Source organism: Uloborus diversus, chromosome 1, assembly GCF_026930045.1.
Source record: "Uloborus diversus isolate 005 chromosome 1, Udiv.v.3.1, whole genome shotgun sequence".
Lineage (NCBI taxonomy): Eukaryota > Metazoa > Arthropoda > Arachnida > Araneae > Uloboridae > Uloborus > Uloborus diversus.
In genome coordinates, this window is record NC_072731.1 from 206,665,391 (window position 1) to 206,672,879 (window position 7,489).

The 7,489-nt window shown below is 32.6% G+C and overlaps 1 non-coding gene across 1 annotated transcript; it reads right to left on the bottom strand.

Moving 5' to 3' along the window:
- Nucleotides 1-587: 587 nt before the first annotated feature.
- On the bottom strand, nucleotides 588-661 carry Trnan-guu (transfer RNA asparagine (anticodon GUU)). The gene has a single exon. It is a non-coding gene; the product is annotated as a tRNA-Asn (tRNA).
- Nucleotides 662-7,489: the final 6,828 nt, after the last annotated feature.

The following is a 7,489-nucleotide window of genomic DNA, read 5'->3' on the forward strand; positions in this document are numbered from 1 at the left end:
CAAGACCTTATCATTTTATAACGAAATTAACTAGTTTGGTCACATCAAAAAATATTACCTTATCAGTGTCAAATTTTGGAAATATGTTGTATTTACCATAAATCTTGATACTAAACAACCAAAAAAAAAAGGCTGTTAAATCAGAATTTAAAATTGAAATTACAAGACAACGAAAAAAAATCCCGTAAACTAAAATCAAAAATAAAAATAAAAGAGAAAAAAAAGAAAACCACATTTACCTGAACTAATGAGATAAAAATAAATGCATCACATTATTTCAAAATTTTCACGTAAACGGCAATAAAAAGGAAAAAATAGAGCTGCTCACATTGAAAACCCCCTTTATTTATAAAAATAAATAAATGAATAAAGTAAAAAAAAAATGTTACAGGAATTTATTTTAAGTTGAAAATTTTGTGTCGTTTTAAAAATTCAACTTTTTCTAGCACCCAAAAACGCGTAGCAGATATTACTTCAGATAATGTTAAGAGTGTAAAAGCTATTGCATGAGCAGATGCGCTGTTAAATTCGTAGATCTCATCTAAATTCGAAGCACAATGTTCTAATGCAAAAAAAAAAAAATGCCTCGCCCCCGGGTGGGCTCGAACCACCAACCTTTCGGTTAACAGCCGAACGCGCTAGCCAATTGCGCCACGGAGGCCTGCCAGAAATAAGAAAGTCCATCTTGATCAAAAAAAGGGTACTCTGCATAGCCTGCATTGAAGCTCTTCCAAAAAGACTTCTTAATCACGAATACTGATAAGGGTGGATAAGGAAACGGTCAGTTTGCTTTATGCTGTTTGCTGTTGCAGATTTTTATAGCGTAAGGATTATCGTATCACTTTTTTTTCTTTTGTCGTGACTCCTGATACAATCAGGATAAAAATTAGCCGAACTAGCCTTGATCTAAAGGATTCCACCTGCACAAAATATAAATACTCCGACGTTAACACAATAATCTACAATTTTCGCTTAATAGTTACCAATTTTTTTATGTTTCTAATTAAATGAGAAATATATTTAACTGTATTTACACTATATATTTGTTTTTTATCATTACTTTACTGAGATCCCAAAGATTTAATTCATAATTTATTGTTTTAATCGATGATTAATATTTTGCTTTACAACGGTGCCTTTAGCATGAATGGGCCTCTGCATGATTTTTTTCGCAGTAGGAAGTTGGAAATTAAGATCATTTATAAGCTATTTTGTAATTTTCCGAAATCTCAAGTTTTACTATTTCCTAAAAGTAAATACAATTGTATTTAAATAATTAGCTGATCTACAGTGATAGTATGATGTACAATGCAATAACAAAATCATTTTATAGTACAGTAAAACCTGTAAAGTTGCTCACCCTCGTAAGTCGACCACCTGTCTAAGTTGACCTCTATTTTCAGGCACAGAAATAGATCTACATCATATATTTCAACCTCTGTAAGTTGACCACCTGTTTAAGTTGATCACTAAAGTAGTGCATCGCAAGTGGTCAACTTACACAGGTTTAACTGTACTTAATTTTTCTTATTCTTGATATATTTGAATTAAAATAATTTTGGACTCAAAAGCGACCGTGGATACCAGGTTCTGAAACTAATTTCTTAGCAGAGTAGCAACACTCATATGTGCTTGCATTAAAAGTTCAAAATATAACCGTATATCCAAAAATAATTACACGAATAAAACAAAATATCAAGATAAACGAAAATATATTACTGATAATTATTTTCCTTTGGCATAAAAGACTCGAAAAAATATTAAGTCAAAACAATTTTCTGCGCAGCATTTTTTCATAAAAGCTTATAAGAGAAAATCTTTTGAATCTTGCATCAAACAGGTGGCAACGACAAAAGAAATAGGAAGATTTTGAATAAAATTCAATTCTTCCATGACAGAGACTACATTTTTCTTTTCAATATAGCAGTAAGTGTTCTTGCCAGTTCAAGCAATTCAGCGATCGATGAAAGCAATATGTTGGAAATAATGTCTGGCTGGAAAATACTATAGATAACCTATTTTATTATAGAGTGTTCCGTTTTAACCTGCAAGACCTCTATTTTCGCAACCGTTAGTCCTAGATGCATACTTCCAGTTGCAAAATTAAGATATTGAAAGTTTGAAGCAAAAATTAAAATGAGTCAAAAAATACAAATTTTAACTTTTTATACGGGTCGTATGTCCCCTAACTTATATTTAGAAAAATAATCAACATTTAAAACTATTACTGACACAAAAAACTTGACACTTGTGCTACAAAAACTCAAAGAGATATTCCAGTTCAAAGTTTTAAGGGACCATTCAAAAGATGAGATTGGAACTTATCACCCTTTCAGAAAAATGGCAGGTTTTCCAAGTTAAAAAAACCAAGGAATTTATATTTTTCATCGTTATTCAAAAATTCATGCAAATTTTCTGCCGTGATACGCAAAAACACACTGCAAAACCTCGAACAATTTGAAAAAACCACTTGCACACGAAACATTTTAAACATTTGTTAACTGCTATATTTCCCCCCAATTGGCGTTATTGACGGTGAGTGTAAAGTGATGTAAGTTAGCATATTCATTAAAACAAAAATATGTGTAACAAAATCTGTGCTTCATGTACGAGCGTTTTAGTCGGAGCACCTGAGAGGCAAGGCGGGCCCATTGTCAGTTATGTCGCCGGGCAACTCCCGCCACCCCAAAAAAAGATGAAAAAAAGAAAAGAAAGGGGGGGAGGAAAAAATGGAGGAAAAGACGAAAAGGGGACAACAGTAAGAAAAGGGGAAATAGAAAGAGAAAAAGAAGGGGGGGGGGGGAGAAAAAATCACAACTGCTTACTAGAAAACAATAACTCTATTTTAAGTGCCACAACAGTAAACACCAAATCTTACATAAACTTTAACTTTTCTCTTAATCGGAGTTTATTCCATCTTTTCTTTCTTCCTTGCTTTTTTTTCTTTCCTTCTTTTCTTTCTTTTTTTATTTTTGCGTTAGTATCGCCGGACCTCTAGTTTGACTAGGCTGACATGGCCTCTCGTGGGGCCAGATTTTAGTTTGAATACAGTTTTGATGAGTTATTAACAAAATCTATATGAATAAAACAAAGAATAAACGTGTATACGTATATGTGTGTGCGTAAATTTAAGAGTCATTATTTTTACAGGAAATTTTATAGTATTTTTTCTCAATTATTTAAGCCTAATTGTTGAAAACGCGCAGTGTTGCCAGATTGGGGGAAATTTCCCCATTTTGGGGAAATCTGGTGCTCTCCGGGAAAATTTTGGGGAAATGAGTTTTGAGGGAAATTCTTTGGGGAAAAATTTTTTCCTTGGGGAAAACCCGGGGAAAAAATATTTTTCGTATTTAAATTCGCGTCCCTACGTCTGGTAGTTACATTGTTTGTATTAAACAGCGTTGGTTTAGCTTTGCTCAACTTTATAGAATTCGTATTTCGCAATATGTGGAAAATTATGCTATGAAATTCGCATTAATAGTTCTGGGTGAGTAACTAGTTGATACGTGAAACAGGCAAAAATAAGTGTGATGAAGAATGTTCTTAGATAAATATATACAAAAATCACAGTTTAAATGTACATACAGAAGCAGAGTAAGTAAATGCGAGTAGAAAAAAAATATTTGGTTATTTCTTATCAATCGATCAGGCGCTTGTATTTATGATTAGTGGCACCCGCACGGCTTTGCTCGTAGTAGAAAATTAAAAAGGTATTTTGGTTGCACTCTATATATTTACAAATAATGCATGATGAATTTCACGCCAATTGGTTTGCCCACTTCACGATTCCGCATTATGATAACTTGGTAATTTAGTCGTCCATTTTATGATAATTTTGCTCGGGAAAATGTTCTTAAAATTAGAATAGAAAAAGAACAAAATCGAATTTTCGAAAAATCGCTTGAAGATGCACACCCCCGTGCTACAAACTAATTCTTTGCCGAATTTCATGAAAATCGGTCGAACGGTCTAGGTGCTATGCGCGTCTCAGAGATCCTGACAGAGAGAGAGAGAGAGAGATCCGGACAGAGAGACTTTCAACTTCATTATCAATAAAAATATAAAAAAGATAAAAGATAAAGAAGACAAAAAAAAAAAAAGCGAAAATGGAAAGAAAAAAAAAGTTGGGGAATTTTAAAAGAAAATTTGGCTATTTGGGGAAAAAAATGTTTTTTCAAGAGACAAAAATATCAGAGGAAGTCGACTCATTTTATGAAAATATTAGTGGAAAAATAATTTTTGAATTTGGGGAATTTTGATAGAAAACATCGCTTTTTGGGGAAAAGTTGGTAGGGAATTGGGGAAATCTGGATTTGACCATCTGGCAACACTGAAAACACATCGCTTGACATAACTTTCTTTTTTTTTCGAAGTAGACCGTGCAAAGCCGAGCAATGCGGCTATTGTATAAATATGTTTTCCGATATTTTTTTTATTAAAACATTTAAATTTTCCTCGTGTTTCACAAAGTATGCCACGGGGTTTACAGGAGTAAGTATTCAAAACAGAAGTTAAAATCAAAAACTCTTATAAAATTACATTGTTTATAAATTCACGCAAGATGACAAAAGTCTCGGATCTTTTAACGCGATCCGAAAAAACTGGAGGCTACCGCTTTTTACTTCCTTTTACAAAAAAGGAAGTATTGTATTCGCGAAAAAATTTTCACTCAAAAATCGCCCTTAATTTCCATTTTGCTCACCCCCAAATGAATGTTGAGTTTTTTTTTTCGATTCGACCACATGCGGAAAAGTGCCTAAGAATGTATAGACACGCGAAATATCCATTTTGACCATCACCGAGGTAATTACAACGACTTTTCTCGTGACGTCTGTATGTATGTGCGTATGTGTGTATGTGCGTATGTGCGTATGTGCGTATGTATCTCGCATAACTCAAAAATGGTATGTCCTAGAAAGTTGAAATTTGGTACATAGACTCGTAGTGGGGTCTAGTTGTGCACCTCCCCTTTTGGTTGCTTTCGGATGTTCCTAAGGGGGTCTTTTGCACCTTTTTGGGGGGAAATCATTGTTAATTTCGATGTAAACTCAAGTGGCGTTATAATTTGTCGGACACTTGGCGATATATCGCCAGTCTTTTGGTCGCCAAGTTTTGTCGCCAACTTGGCGACAAATTTGGCGGAGTTTTTTTTTTTTTTTTTTGGTTTCAATTTGGCCATTGTTGGTGATATTTAGAGAATAAATATTGAATCACATTAAAATAGCGAATAATGGGGAAATGACATTAAATTGGAGTAAAAGGAAGTCATGTGATGCACACATCAGCTCGTTTGTTTTTAAAGTAGATGGTTTCTTGCACACAGATTGTATTAAATAAAAATTTCGGAAGTGTAAAACAAGTATATATTTTTAATCCTTTACATTAGTTGTTGGTTTCTATTGTTTGTTCTTTTTTTTTTTTTTTTTTGAAACTTTGAGTTAGAGCTCTATAAAATTATGGTGCATTTTCAAGCCTATAAAAATGTTTTTAATAAGGTTAATGGTGAAGCTTAACTAAATGAAGCTTGTAATGGTGGTTACTTTTGTCCAGATTGTGCTAAAGTAGCACCAATTGTTTTATACGTTACAATAGTTCATGCTTTGCATAGCTACATTCTTATTGGTGAATTTTCAGACTATCATTATTCTCAAAATTCAATTAATCATTAGCATGAAGTAGCAAACATCAGAAATGAATTTACGATTTTCTTAAGACGACACAACGGCCAATTTAATCAAACTTTTACATGAAACGTAAAAGCGTATTTAGTTTCAATTAAATGATGGTCTGTCTGCTTAATGCAGTTTATTTGTTAAGGAGAAGAGTCATGTCCGTCTTGGACTGAATTTGAAAAATCCTTTCCGCCGGAGTTCGCTTGATGAGAAGCCATTGGACTCAATGTCCAAAATATCACAATGTTCAATTTTTATTTTCAATTAAAAGCAATCAAACAAGTTTTTCTTGCATTTAACAATAAAAAAGTAGCGAAATGGCAGTATTAAAATCTTTTCTTTCATTTTTCTCTTTATAATACAAATAAAAATGTATATATGTATATTTTGCATTAGGGAAAATATTTATCGTCTGCAAAATTCAGGTTACTTGAAAATTTTTATTACTTGTTATTTATAGCCCACGTGAGGATTTTTTTCATCTTTTACGATTTTATTTCTCATTTAGAGCAGTACAATGGATCACATTTGTCCTGGAGGTGCAAATTTTCACTGAGACACATCGTAAGTGATACTAAAATAACTCCCCATTCGAAAACCCATTAAACATTTTGTATTTAAGTGTTATCACCCCAGTGTTTAGTTAGAAGGGCACCAAAGAGGATAGTAAAAGCTCTCGACATTTTACTTTGCGAAAGTAAACTTAGAAGTAAAAGTGTTTGATAAAGGTTTTACGATAGTTTTTATGACGGGTCTTTTCTCACTTAGTAATCAGGTAAAGCAAATGTTTGTAGACTCTAAGCGAATTAAGTGTCAAAATCATTCAAGAGGTTTAATAATTGGCGAACATCTGATAAAATAACCGAAACGCAGAGTAGTAAAGTGTTTCCAAATTGAACAAAGTGTAACTTTTTTTGCTGACAATTTTTTTTTTTATTGCGCTTTTGTTGCTGGTTTTGACAAAGTATTATTTTGTTTCTGTGCCTTAAAGAAAGATATTATCACTGTCAAATTATATTGTTTTAAAAGAGCTTTGGAAAATTGTTCGTGTTTTGACGGAATTAAACGCTACTGCTAAAACGGCATACAGGTCACAAATTAAAAATCGTTTTGCAAATAAGCATTAAGTTTGAATGTAATTTGTTCTTCGACAGTTTAGGTTCCAAAAAAGTTTTTCCTAAACATTAAAAGAGGCACAAAAGTATTTCCTAAAGCACAGAATATAACAATGTTTATTATAGTTATATTCTGTGCTTTTTCCTCACAAAACGCAGCATGGATTTACTGCTAAATTAATCAACTTAGAACTTTTGAGAAAAATAAATGAAAAATGACTTTGATTACTTAAAAAAGCATTTTGCAACTCTGCAGCACACGCAGACAAGTCGCTTCGTCCGTGAGGGCTGAAAAATTAATACAAAAAAAAAAAAAAAAAAGACGCAAGTAAAATATTTTTATTGAAATTAAGGCTTAAAATCCCATTTTCTGTTTTTCTGATAAGAATTTAGATGCTTTGGAATCCGATTGTTCATTTTTATGTAGCTTTTTTTCCCCTTCCTGTTTTTTTCCCTTATCTTATCTTTATCCTTTTTTTTTTTTTTTGTGGTTTTTAGAGATAAATGAAACGGAAATAGACGTATTTAGTTCAGACTGGATAGGATTTCTATGTTGTTTCAAGCGATTAATACTGTTGAAACAGGGAATGAATTCCAAACTTTCCAACTGTTTAAGACTCATTACACGAGCATGAAAAGCTTATTACAAACCATTTTAAAATGATGGAACATACGGTTGGTTAGACGACTTTTTAGTACAGA